Below are 13,929 nucleotides of genomic sequence, written 5' to 3' on the forward strand. Positions count from 1 at the left end.
TTAAATCAGCTGAATGAGAGTGTACTCACCCCCTTGTGGCCGCTGTGATACCCTCAAGCGCCCATCCAACTCCGGATACGCCACCGCCAGGATCCGGTACATCAGGGAGGTCATGGTGCGACGGGCACCCCTCCCACGTTGGGAGGCCATCCCCAGCTGTGCCTCCGCCGTCTTCTTGCTCCAGCAGAGAATGTCCTCCCATCTTTTACGGCAGTGGGTGCTCCGTCTGTGGTAGACCCCCAGGGTGTGGACTTCCTTGGCGATGGCACGCCAAATATTCTTCTTCTGGTGGGCGCTGACCTACAGGAATAGTACATGGGAAAAGGAGAAAATATAACCATCCGGACCGTCACATTCATTGACCCACGTTCCCACCCTTGCCCTGAGGCACATACACTCACCATCGTTTCATGCACGCCTCATTCCCCCCCAATCTCCCATCCACACCACTCCAAACAGGCATTGCCCATACAGCATGCTCACAGTGTACTCACCTGTTTGTCTGGAGGACCGTAGAGTAGCGTATACTGGGGGAAGACCCCATCCACTAGTTTGTCCAACTCCTCCGATGTGAAGGCAGGGGCCCTTTCCTCACACACTGTAGCCATTGTCGCTTCCAGACTGAGGTCACAGCAGCACTTGCAGTGCAGGTCCTCTCCTGTCGAAGATCAGGTATCAAATGAGTGAACAGACAGAAAATGGCGGTCTTGTCTGCGGCGGTGCTTACCGTCACTGGTGGTGTACATCGTCATTGGCTCCTGGGACCCATAGGGTACAATCTTAACCAATGCAGGATTGCGCCGCGGTCTTTGACCGCCTACCGCGACGGTGTACAACGCCAGCGCAGTTACCTCATATCCCATTGTCCCACCTTACAGTTCAATCAGCTGCCATTTCAGGGGGCCACTTTAAATGCATCACACATATCTAGGCCTTGCATACACACTAAGACAGGCACATGGGGGATTGACAAATGTGTGCAATAATGTTGTCTTTTCGTACCTCAGTGTTGGCTGACCCTCTGCTCGCTGTTCTCATACATAGGGCACGTCCGCTGGGGCAGGTGAGGAGATGGCGGCATCTTCCGGTGTACAGACCGCTGGTGGATCTGTCGACAATTGAAGAACGAGCGACATGTAATAGTCACCTACAGACTTGATCGTGCCACAATCCATGAACTGAGTGCCCAGTTGGAGCCAGACCTGATGTGAGCTATCCGCCATCCCACAGGTATTCCCCCCTCTAATGCAGGTCCTGTCAGTACTCCATTTCCTGGCAAGTGGGTCATTTCAAACTACAGTAGCCATAGCATCAGGGATGTCCCAGCCAATGTTCTCAAACATGTTGTCCAGAGTGTTGTCTGCCCTGCGGAAACACACACGCAGCTACATCGTTTTCCCTCAGGTGGAGGATTTGCCTACAGTAAAAGGTGACTTCTATGCTCTGGGATATATCCCCAGCATCATAGGTGCCATTGATGGGACACATGTGACCTTGGTACCCCCCGCAGGAGTGAACAGGTGTACAGAAACCGGAAGAGTTACCATTCTATGAATGTGCAGATGGTTTGTTTGGCCGACCAGTACATCTCCCATGTGTACGCCAAGTTTCCTGGCTCAGTGCATGACGCTTACATTCTGATGAATAGCAGCATCTCTTATGTGATGGGCCAACTCCAGAGGCACCGTGTGTGGCTATTAGGTGAGGACATGGACCCTATACAGTGTGAATAGTTGTCTGGGTCTGGGGTTGTCCCTAAGTGTTAGTGTGTGTCTAACAGTTGTCCCTCGACATTTGCAGGTGATTCTGGCTACCCCAACCTGTCATGGCTACTGACCCCAGTGAGGAATCCCAGGACAACTGCAGAGGAACGCTACAATGAGGCACATGGGTGAACTAGGAGGATTATAGAGAAGGCCTTCGGCCTCCTGAAGGCCGGGTTCAGGTGCCTCCATATGACAGGTGGTTCCCTATACTACTCACCAAAGAGGGTGTGCCAGATCATCGTGGTCTGCTGTATGCTGCACAACTTGGCTTTGCGACAACAGGTGCCTTTTCTGCAGGACGATGGTCCTTAAGGAGGTGTTGTGGCAGCTGTGGAGCTTGTGGACAGTGAAGAAGAGGAGGCAGAAAAAGAGGACATAGAAAACAGGAACACCGTGATCCATCAATACTTCCTGTGAGACACAGGTAAGAAGACATCACTGCCTCCTTCATCTGATACACTTGTTCTACCCCTCATCTGTCTGTCACTTTCACCCAGTGTATGGACCCTGATTTGCCACTTTCCCTTTCGATTTCACAGATGTGAGTCCCACTGTGTTACCTCTGCTATGTTTCCTCATGGACTAGAGCTGTGTGACATAGGTATGTTGACAATAGAATGTAAATTGCTATTTCCCTCAGTTATTGGAAATACACATTGGTGAAGGCACAGACTGACTCCAGATTGTTTTGTGATTTAAAGGTGTTTATTTAAGTGCTAAATAGTGGAGGGTGTTGTAAAATGGTCAGGGGTGATGGTGGAGAAATGTCCATGGCAGAGTCTAGTCTATTAGTCTCACAGGTGCATTGTCCAAAGGGACACAGGAAGTGGAGCTGGGGCAGTTTAAGGATGAACATGGTGACGAAGTGGGACAGAAGGATGAGAATCAGGTTGGTCTAATCTCTTGGCGGGGGTCTTGGCATTGTTCTCTATCTTTGTCCTGGATCTCGGGGACCGCTTGCAGTTCTCCATCTGCAGGGGGTGAGGTGCTGGTGTCGTGGTCCTGTGGTGGTGCCTCCTGTCCACTAGCGCCGGCGGAGGTGGTGGGCAGTACACCGTCCAGGCTAGTGTCAGGGGCCACTTGTGCCACAGTGTCCCTCCTGGTGTACACGAGTTCCTCAGCACCCCTACAATGGTGCCCAGGGTGGTATTGATGGATTTGAGTTCCTCCCTGAACCCCAAATACTGTTCCTCCTGCAGCCGCTGGGTCTCCTGAAACTTGGCCAGTATTGTTGCCATCGTCTCCTGGGAATGATGGTAGGCTCCCATGATGTTGGAGAGGGCCTCGTGGAGAGTGGGTTCCCTGGGCCTGTCCTCCCCCTGTCGCACAGCAGCCCTCCCAGTTCCCCGGTTTTCCTGGGCCACTGTCCCCTGAACGGTGTGCCCACTACCACTGCCCCAGGTCCCTCCTGTTCTAGGGGTGGTGGGTTAGCCTGGGTTCCCTGTAGTGGTGGACACACTGCTGCTTGATGTGTCCTGGGGACAGAGGTATAGTCCTGCTGGGTGGGTGCTGTGTCTGTGTTTTCTGAGGAGGAGGCTCTGTTGTGGCCTGTGCCAGTGTGAGGGGAACCGACTGTCCCGAGGTCCCAGATGGGCCGGGCTGGTCATCTAGATATTTGGTTTCCTTTTGGAAACATTAGAGGAGTGAGGAAGATCCTCTTGCCAGGAGCACCGTGCTTTATTCTTTGTTCATTCCTGATCTGATGATTTACTGTGAGCGCTTTGTCCTATGACTGTCTTCCCATATGTTTTCTGTTGTGTCATTTAGGTTATTAATAGGAGGGCTGCTCCAGACATCGCTATTTGTGTAGTTTACATAGTGTACTTTCTTTATTAAATTGTTGTCTAATCATGGACCGGGATAAATTAGCAGCAGATATTTTTGGTAACTTAGAACGTACAGGATACGCAGTGAAACCCCAGACATCTGGCGCCCAACATTCCAGTGGGGGCTTACGTGATAAATTTCTTAAATTGGAAAAACTGAAAAAACAGGAGATCTCCAAATGGTGGGATGGAGCCACGTTAAAACAATATGTGAAACTTAACAGGATACCAAGGGGGCTAAGATCACATATCTTTCCCACTTTTGATGATCTTGATCCTGATCTTTTAGATAGCTGGGAGCAGGAATTAATTTCTAGCTCATTGAGATTAATGAATATCTTGATTGAGAACTCTGAAAGGAAGGTGACCAGATTACAATCAGAAATATCTGAATTAGAGACAGATATTAAGAATATGAACTTAGAAGAGCCAACTACTAAAAACTTTAAGATTCTGAATGAGATTATTGATCAACATCAGAATGATATCACACAGAGGAAAACGCCCAAACTTAGACGAGATGAGTTAGACTATAAGATTGGCAGGATTTTCACATTCTCCCATAAATATGATCATCTAGTCAAAAGGAACGAACAGATTCAGACTCAGGAAGTGGGCTCTTCATCTTCATTAAATAATGTGTCTACTAACAATAGTGATACGAGTGGGATATCTAATGTATCCAGACAGGATGTGACGGTACAACAAGGTACTCCCTCTTTTTTAGCAGAGGTACAAAGAATAAGACAATGACAATGGGAAACGAATCGACGCAAGGTAGACCCAGGAAAACAAGGCGCAGTAGGAGAGGAGGAGCACATAGAGGCAAGAAAGGGAATGAAGACCAGATCATGGAACAAGGAGAAATAGGTAACTTAAATGATGGTTCTATCAGTATTATTAACCTCTCTGATATAGTACTGACAACTCATGACTTTACATTACTAAGCAGAGGCCTAGGATTTTGTCCAGGGAATTTCGGTGATTTTCAGCAGACAAAGATTGATTTTTTTTAAATTGATTAGACGTTTAAAACTGAGAAAACATTTTGCTCATCATACTGACAACAGAGAGGGTGCTATCCTCTCTGATAGTAGTAATGATTACCAATCGTTGTCCATCAAGGACATTTACGATACAGCTAGCCTATTGTCGATTACGGACTGTGAACAAGACCCTACTACTATATCACAAATTTGATCGGATCTTGATATCCCATCAGATACACTCTATAGTGGTCTGAGGAGAAAATCAAGTTGGACACCAACCCTTGTGAGTGGTAACTGTATTGATACATTCTTTAAGTTAGTCTGGCATAATTTAAACAAATTAGAGCTGACGAAGGGTGTTCGACAACACCGTAAGCATCACAATTTAAGCCAGGATGAGTTAACTAACTTGAGGCAATTGCGTACAAGGACTGATATTACGATCAGGGAGGCGGATAAAGGAGGTAATATAGTGATTTTGAATACCCTGGACTACGATCAGGAGATTTATAGACAACTTGAGGATGCCACATGTTATGAGAAGATCTCTACGGAACGTATTCCTGTTCTTGCAAATAAGATTAACAGATTTTTGCAGGAATGCTTAAATGCTGCAATCGTAAGAGAAGATGAATACATGTATCTCCGTGTCCTGAGACCTAGGAACCCTTGTATCTATATATTACCGAAGGTACATAAAAATCCTATTTCTCCACCAGGCAGGCCTATTGTTTCAGGTATGGGTGGTCCTACAGAGAGACTTTCGGAATATGTAGACCTTTTTTTGCAGCCATTTGTGGTTAATTTACCTTCCTACATAAAAGATACTAAACATATCCTAAGCATATTGGCAGACATCACTTGGGAAGCAGGGATGACCCTGGTAACATTAGATGTTTCTTCTTTGTATACGAGCATTAACCATGAACTAGATATGAATGCCTTGCGTCACTTCCTTCACAGGAGACCTGCGAGTCTCTATGGTCATACTGAGATGTTACTGAATATGGTAAAACTAATTTTGAATAACAATGTCTTCTTATTCAAAAAGGATTGGTACATCCAGAAGCAGGGCGTAGCAATGGGATCTAGATTCTCACCAGCCTATGCTAACCTATTTATGGGATTGTTTGAACAAAAAATGATTTGGAGTAAGGAGGGTAGTGAGTAGAATTCGGACATCCTTTTTTGGGTTAGATACATAGATGATTGCCTTATGATTTAGACAGGTGATTCACTAAAACTCAATGACTTTATAACTTATTTGAACACCAATGATTTCAATATTAATTTCACCTCGGAACGCAGTGCGACCAATATTGCCTTCCTGGATGTGGAACTGTTTATTCAAGACAATAAAGTAGAAAGCCGGTTGTTCAGAAAAAGCATGTCATGTAACTCTGTTCTACATGCAAAGAGTGCCCATGTGATACATCAAATCAATTCAATACCATATGGCGAAATGGTACGGGCAAGGAGGAATTGTAGCCTTGAGAGAGATTTTGTTCAATGTATTGATAATATGAGTAGTAGGTTCAAATCACTGGGTTATCTTTCTCAAATAATTGATAGTGCTCGCAAGAGAGTAATGTGCCTAAAAAGAACAGACACGCTAAATCATAAATCTAGACCCAGTGACAATAACATCTGTTGCATAGTTAACTACACTGCAACAGCTACTCTACTTCGTAAATGCATGAATAGACATTGGCATATACTAACAGCAGATTCCACACTTAAGAAGATGCTCCCAGATGCTCCGGTCTTTACGTTTAAGAAAGGTAAAACTCTCAAAAATATGTTGTGCCCCAGCTATTGCATTCAGCATCATCAGGAAAATTGGCTGACATGTCGCAACAAAGGTTTTTTTAAATGTGGACATTGCGGCATCTGCAGATGGGCCAAATCAGGTATTTCTACGTTCAGGAGCTCTACCGGTGTAGAATTTGACATTAACCATAATATCACATGTGACAGTAATTTTGCCATCTATATGATTACTTATGAATGTGGTCTCTACTATGTAGGTAGCACCATTAGGTCACTTAGGGTAAGGGCAGGTGAACACTTTAGGGCTTTAAGACAGGATGATGAACGATACCCTATAGTGAGTCACATGAGACAGTGTCCTAAACATGGTCCAACGCGTGGGTTTAAATTCTTTGGATTTTATCAAATTGTTAAGGATCCCAGAGGGGGCAATAGAGAACTAGCCCTAAGGAAAAAAGAGTGTTACTTGATCCTAAAACTTAGAGCGGCGGAGGAGGGTCTCAATACTAACTTTGAGATGGAATATTACTTAGGAGACTAAAGCAATAACTGTATAATATGTGATGTTACGGATTGATATAATCATATGTTATGTGTTCTGTAGTGACACATTTAGATACTCTGTTTCATCTTAATAACCCCTGTTACCTTGGTGTCATGATACTTTGATCTATGAATGTTTATTTCCTCACTTGAATCATTTTGCCGTGCTGCTCCATATTCTTGTATTGTCTGATCATTCTCATTCTTATCCTGCTTTATGGTATGTAAATATGGTATAAACCTTTTGCCTGTACACTTTACATTGATTCTATGTTTTAGCTTAAGTGGATAGGAGTTGTGCATGGCATAAATGTTGCATGTCTTCTTTTGATTATGATGTGTCTATATTTTTTTTTGAATGGTTTTTCTTTTATTATTATTCAGGTATATTCTCCTGCGATTATAGACTTAGTTATGTCTTTGACTTGAGTATGGTTATTGTCAGTCAGTATTTTCTGCTCAGCTCTTTATGAATCATACTTTATATATTGTATTTTGGGTTAGTTTACATTTCAATATGGCGTCCGAGCTATCCGTCAATTGGTCTCAACTATGTTAGAAGCATCTGAGTGGATGCCATCATTAGATTTCTCCCTTAGCTGCCGATTTTGTTTTGGCCCAATTTATGATTTCTTAACATGAGCAGTGAAAACAGGTTATTTCTAACCTATTTAAGTGATTTTAATTTTATCGCATCCGCTTAGGATGTCGATAAATTATTTAAAGATAGCGCCGGCGCGGGGGTAGAGTGCTGTTTTCTGTTTCAATAGAGGAGCGTCCTTGTGGACGCTGTAAGTATGGTTTCCCCCGGGCTGCCGGTTTCGATATATTTATTTGGAATTGAGAAGCGCCGCGCGAGGATTTGAATGCGGCCTTTGATAATGAATTACTAAATACCGGGTGAGTGTATATATTTGGCCATTGCTTTAGCCCGCAGTGCTTTGAGTAGGTTCTTATTTTGGAGCTGAGCATGTTAGTTTTAGCTCATTACTTATTGACTTTTACATTTACTTTATTTCAGTTACCCTACACGCTACGGTGTTTGAGATTTCAGAATACCTTTGATTGTGTTTTATGAAGGGTATGTTGGGCCATATAATTAACTCTATAATTTAGTGTATTATTCGTTTTTTCTTATAATTGGTTGTGTTAATTAACTTGGTTTACTTAGTTGGTTATTAATTTTATATGTATATTTTTTTCAGATATCCAGATTAAATTTAAAATTTAAGATTTGGGATATACGAGCTGTATGCTATTTATTAAGGTATGCAATGTTGTTTTTTAGGGTTACTGGAGGTCAGTTTATTGGCTAATTACTTAGGTTGAATTGGTTCGTTTTGGTGTGCATTTCACGTATCACCATTCAATTTTGATTTCACTCGGGACGGTTTATTAAGGTTTACTTGAGGACATGCACATTTATGGCATGACACTCTATTGGTCATGTTTTACTCTTTATTTAAATTTGACTTACAAGTCGTTTTGAGGTAATAATTCTATGTTTTTTTGGTTATAGTCTTTAATTTTGTTAATGGTGGCCTTCTGTTATTTCCTATAATCTCATGTCACACAAAGTCACAAATTATTTCAATTTTTTATTATTTGTTCACGGTTGTCACGGTGATAGGGTTTAAGTCTTACATTGGGACGAATGTGTATTTTAATTACAGTCATTGTTTACATCTCTTACAGCCCTGATGACTATCTCATAGGACGAAACACGTGTTGGCTGTTGTTGTAATTAGGATTTTGGTTCAAGGACGACTGTTATAGATTTGATGAACTTCCTATCTCAAGATTAAAATTGTGTTCTTTTTTCCACGAATCCCGGTTTGACTGATATCTGGATGCTATTTCCATGGAACAATAAGTTTGGAATTTAAGAAGCTTTATTTCACGAGTACCCTGACACCTGCTTATCAATATTTGGTTTCCTTTTGGAAACATTAGAGGAGTGAGGAAGATCCTCTTGCCAGGAGCACTGTGCTTTATTCTTTGTTCATTTCTGATTTGATGATTTACTGTGAGCGCTTTGTCCTATGACTGTCTTCCCATATGTTTTCTGTTGTGTCATTTGGTCATCTAGATCCAGTTGGACAGAGCTGCTGTCATCACTGTGGGCCTCTTCTGTGGGTGGAGTGGACATGTCTGGAACCTCCTGTCCGGTGACGTTGGGTAGGGGTCCTGCAGGCGTGTAAAGGCATGATTATTGCATCTGTGTCTGCCATGGTGTGCAATGGGTGGGTGACCCTGTACACCAGTGCTTCCATTCATGTGTAGGACCTTGTGTGCTAATTGTTTAGGGGTCTGTGTGGGTATGTGTAGTGGCCATGCATTGGTGATGGGTGTCCATGCTTTGTTGTTGCATGAAGGGCCTGGTGTTGGGATTTGTGCTTTGTGATAGTGGGACATCTGTGAGGAGTTGGAGTGATGGGGGTGGGGGTATGTGAGAGCATGCAGGTAGGATGGGGGATGTAATAGTTAAGATTTGACTTACCAGAGTCCATTCCTCCAGCTACTCCTGCGAGGCCCTCAGGATGCAGTATAGCCAATACCTGCTCCTCCCATGTTGTTAGTTATGGGGGAGGAGGAGTGGGTCCGCCGCCAGAACCGCGATGTGGTGTCTTGAGACCACAGAACGGTCCACCTCTTCCTGATGTCATCCTGTGTTCTTGGATGCTGTCCCACTGCGTTGACCCTGTCCACGATTCTGCGCCATAGCTCCATCTTCCTAGCTAAGGTGGTGTGCTGCACCTGTGATCCGAATAGCTGTGGCTCTACCCGGATGATTTCCTCCGCCATGAGCCTGAGCTCCTCCTCAGAAAACCTGGGGTGTCTTTGCAGTGCCATGGGGTGGTGTGGGTGATGTGTGAGGTGGTGTGTGTTGTGATGTGTGGGGTGATGTTTAGGGTTGTGTGGTGTTTTGTGCGTGGATGTGTATGTGTGATGGTGATGTGTGCCTCTGTATGCTGGTGTTGTCTTTGCTGTGCTGTCTCTCTGCTCTCTGGCCTTCGTCAACATTTTTGGTAGTAAGGGTTTGTGGGTAATGTGGGTGTGTGTTTTATATTGTAGTGGGTGTGTGGGAGTGGTGTGCGTATGTGTATCAGGTGTGTGTATTTCGAATTGTCCAATGTGGTTGTGTTTTGTACAAGTGTGTGTATTTTGAGCGTGGCGGTGTGTACCACCAATGGAATACCGCGGTTGAAAGACTGCCTCGTGGATTCGTGTCGTGATAGTGTGGGCGTATTCCTGTTGGCGTGACAGTGGAGGTTTTGTTATGGCCAGTTTATCACTGACCTTTGGTGTGGCAGACTTGCGTGGTTGTCTAGATTTTGGCGGGTTCCGAGCTGTGGGTCGTAATACCTGTGGCGGAATTCCGCGGCCGCAGCAGTGTGTTGGCAGTCGTCTTAACGGTGGTAAGCGGCATTTACCGCCAATGTTGTAATGAGGGCCTTTATGATCTAAAGATCCAAATTGAGGGAGACATGGAATGCACCATCAGTGTGATATTTTGGGATGAACTTAATTGTGACATCCTATTGGCCGAAAAGGATTGGCCGCCCGAACATGTCCGCAAGCTCCCACATGGGGAAAATGTAATTTTGCCTTCTTTCTCTAATCTTGTTCCAGAGGCAGAAAAGCTACAGTACGCTGTCAAATGGGCTCTAGCGCAGGCACCTGCATTATACCACAACCATGTAGGTTGGGACAGGGATTCTCCGTGTCATATAATACATATCATGTCTACACCCCAGCCTCCTACACAATATCCAGTCAAACACGAAGCTAAAGCTCCAGTGAAAGAGATCCTCACTCAGCTAGAATATTGGGAGTAATTGAGCCCTGCGCCTCTGCAATAAATAATCCATTATTCCTGGTTGCGAAGCCAGACCATTCCTATAGAATTGTCTTAGATTACAGACACTTAAACAGTCATACACGTACATATGCAATACAACATTCACATAGCACGGTGCTGATAAACAACGTAGTGCGCAAAAAATATAAAACAACGTTGATATCTCCAATGGGTTCTTCTGCCAGAATTTAGTGGAAGAAAGTCGGGACCTGAGTGCATTCTCATTTGGCTCATGAAAATGCTTTTGCCGTTTACCCCATGGCTATAAGAACAGTCCAGGGCTGTTCTCAGCCCGAGTAACATCAATATTACATGATATTGATCCTGAGGCGTTATCCTATGTGGACGACATTTATTTCACAGACGACGACCTGAACATTTAACTTGTGAGGGTCAATCGGATAATCTTGGGGTTTGCAGAAGTCGGTTATAAATTCAACTTTAAGAAAAGCAAGATCGCCTTTCTCATTGTACTGTTCCTGAAATACGAGCTATCAAACAAAGGAAAGAGCCTGGCCCGCACTTCCTAGAGAAGTGTGCACAATTGCACCCACCAAATACGCTAAAGAAACTACAACCTTTACTTGGTTTCTTTAATTTTGGCAGAACATACATTCCTGACTATGCACAAAGTATAAAGCCATTGTACGACTTAATACGTCCAGATTTTTCTAGCAGACACTGGGCAGTTGAACATACATGCAGCCTTAGTGATTTGCAACAGGACATGCTGGAAGCTAAACACTTACACACCCATGATAATAAAAATAATTTGGTCATAATAATTGCTGGTGCCCTTGGGTTTACATATGTCACCATCAATGAGGATGGCACAGTGCCCATAGCATCTAAATCACATTTATACTCAAATGCAGAGCAACACTTTGCACCCATAGAGAAAATTCTAACTGCAGTTCAGACTGCTGTCATAAAAGAGAGGCCACTTGCCCAGGGGAAATGCATCAATGTAGTTACCCCGGTGCCATCTTTAGAGGCCGTCACCAAAGCGAGCATTCCTAACGTTAAAGCATTACATCCATGCTGGATTCAGTGGGCAACTTCTCTGACAGCTACTGATGTAGATTATATTTTTGATCCGAAACTTCAGACACAGGAATTTCTCCAATATGAACAAGAGTGCCCCGCTCCTCTACATATTTTACCTTTAGACAACTACCATCCTATCATTTATACTGATGGTTTAGCTCAACCAGCTGTAGGTACCAAACATCAATACTCAGCAGCTTGAACAGTTGTGAGTGGAGTGATGAAGGATGGAGTCTTCCACCCTCATAACACCTACACGCAGACCCTAGGGGACTACACAGCTCAGTTAGCTGAACTCGAGGCCTTATTTTAGCACTAGAAAAAACAGAGACAGGAAGACTGACTTTGGTAGTCTGTGATTCATATTACTGTGTTCAATCTTACAATGATTATCTTAATCATTAGAAACTGAACAGGTTTAGAGATTTTAAAGGAAACACCATATTACACAAGACATTGTGGGGAAGAGTGGCTGATCTTAAGGATAAGCTACCATGCGTCCATGTAGTACATACATTGGGCCAGAGTACACGTTATAGGTAATACTTTGGCTGACGAAGAAGCCAAATCCGCAGTAGCTACAGCATCTGTGGCTGCAGTGACTCAATCTCATATGAGATTGGATAATGAAATAGTGACTGCCGTAAAAGCTTTGGCAGAAGGCAAGTCTCTCCTGAAAGGATACCCTACAAAATATTCTTACCACCTCAGTGCACAGAATGTTGCTTATGCAACACTTCCTGGGGTTGGAGATTGAGCAATCCCCAACGAAGACCAGAGATTAGATTTAGTGAAAGCAGCAAATGAGGGTGTTGCTTCTGCTCATGCTGGCATTTCGGCCACAGTAACACTCTTACAGAAAAGATTCTGGTGGCCGGGTCTATAAAAACAGACAAAGCAATATGTCCTTTGTTGTAACATTTGCCAGCAGATAAAGGGCTCTAATATTAAACACCTCGTAGTGTCCAGTAGGCCATTACAATGTGTGTACCTGGACCACTGTGGTCTACTCCGACCAGATGGTGCATCCTCGTTGCTGTGTATTCTTGTTTGAGATTCCTGTGAGTATGGCTGCAGCGATCGGCTGACGCTCGAACTGTTATAAAAGATTTACTGATCTTTATCGGTACATATGCGGTTGCAGTATTCCATTCGGACCAGGGCCCTGCATTTGCCTCTAAGGCATTCAGGGACACCATGGAAACGATGGGTGTTGAACTCCATTACTCCTCACCATACCATGCCTAGGGATATTTGGTTGTGGAGAGGCGGAACCGTGATTTAAAGCAGTCCTAAACAGCTGGAGCATTAGGTTCTGGCCACAGCTGGCTTCTTCACTGATATGGGGTCCAGAGAGCACTGAATAATCTGTCAAGACGGTCCTCGGGGGGACGAACTCCCTATGAGGTTCTCTTTGGGATACCCATGTATTTCCCAGATCTTGATGGGTCTGGTATGGTGGCAGCAGAAACACCTTTTGACATAAGTGAACGTCTCACTGTCTTACAGGAGTTTCAACAATTTTGAGATGATAAGTCATATACCAGTGCTGCCACCTTAGGAATAAGGGATATTCCAACAACTTCCACTGGCTGGATTCCTAGAGTTGGGGATCTGGTTCGTGAAAAGATGGCTGTAAAGAAGGAATTCGGTCCATCCTACAGAGCACCAGTCTCAGTCTTGGGAATACAAGGTACCAGAACGGTAGTCTTGCCACCTTTGCCTGGTTCCCGAGGAAACAGATTTGTTTCGATTGACAATGTCAAACTACACCATGAGGCCAATCCTGCATAGTAGACCCAGAGGTCCCTTGTATAGTTCCCGATCCACCCTCACTACCCAACAGGACATTCCTCTTCAGAATAGAGTGTCCACCGCTACTATGGACTATGCTACAATGTCCAACAATTCTATAGATTCCTCCTCGACCATGGGGAGGACGGAGAATGAGCTTTTGCTGGTTCCAGTCCTGGTTCCAGTCACCACTTCCAAGACAACACCTGGACAAAAATTGGCTGTCTTATACACCAATACAACACAGACTGATGGCGCTATTTACTGTGAGCCTCCACGTGAAGTGAACACATCTACAAATACTGAACTTGCTCCTGTGTTTGCAGAGACTG

This window comes from Pleurodeles waltl, chromosome 8 (assembly GCF_031143425.1).
Source record: "Pleurodeles waltl isolate 20211129_DDA chromosome 8, aPleWal1.hap1.20221129, whole genome shotgun sequence".
In the NCBI taxonomy this organism is placed as follows: Eukaryota; Metazoa; Chordata; class Amphibia; order Caudata; family Salamandridae; genus Pleurodeles; species Pleurodeles waltl.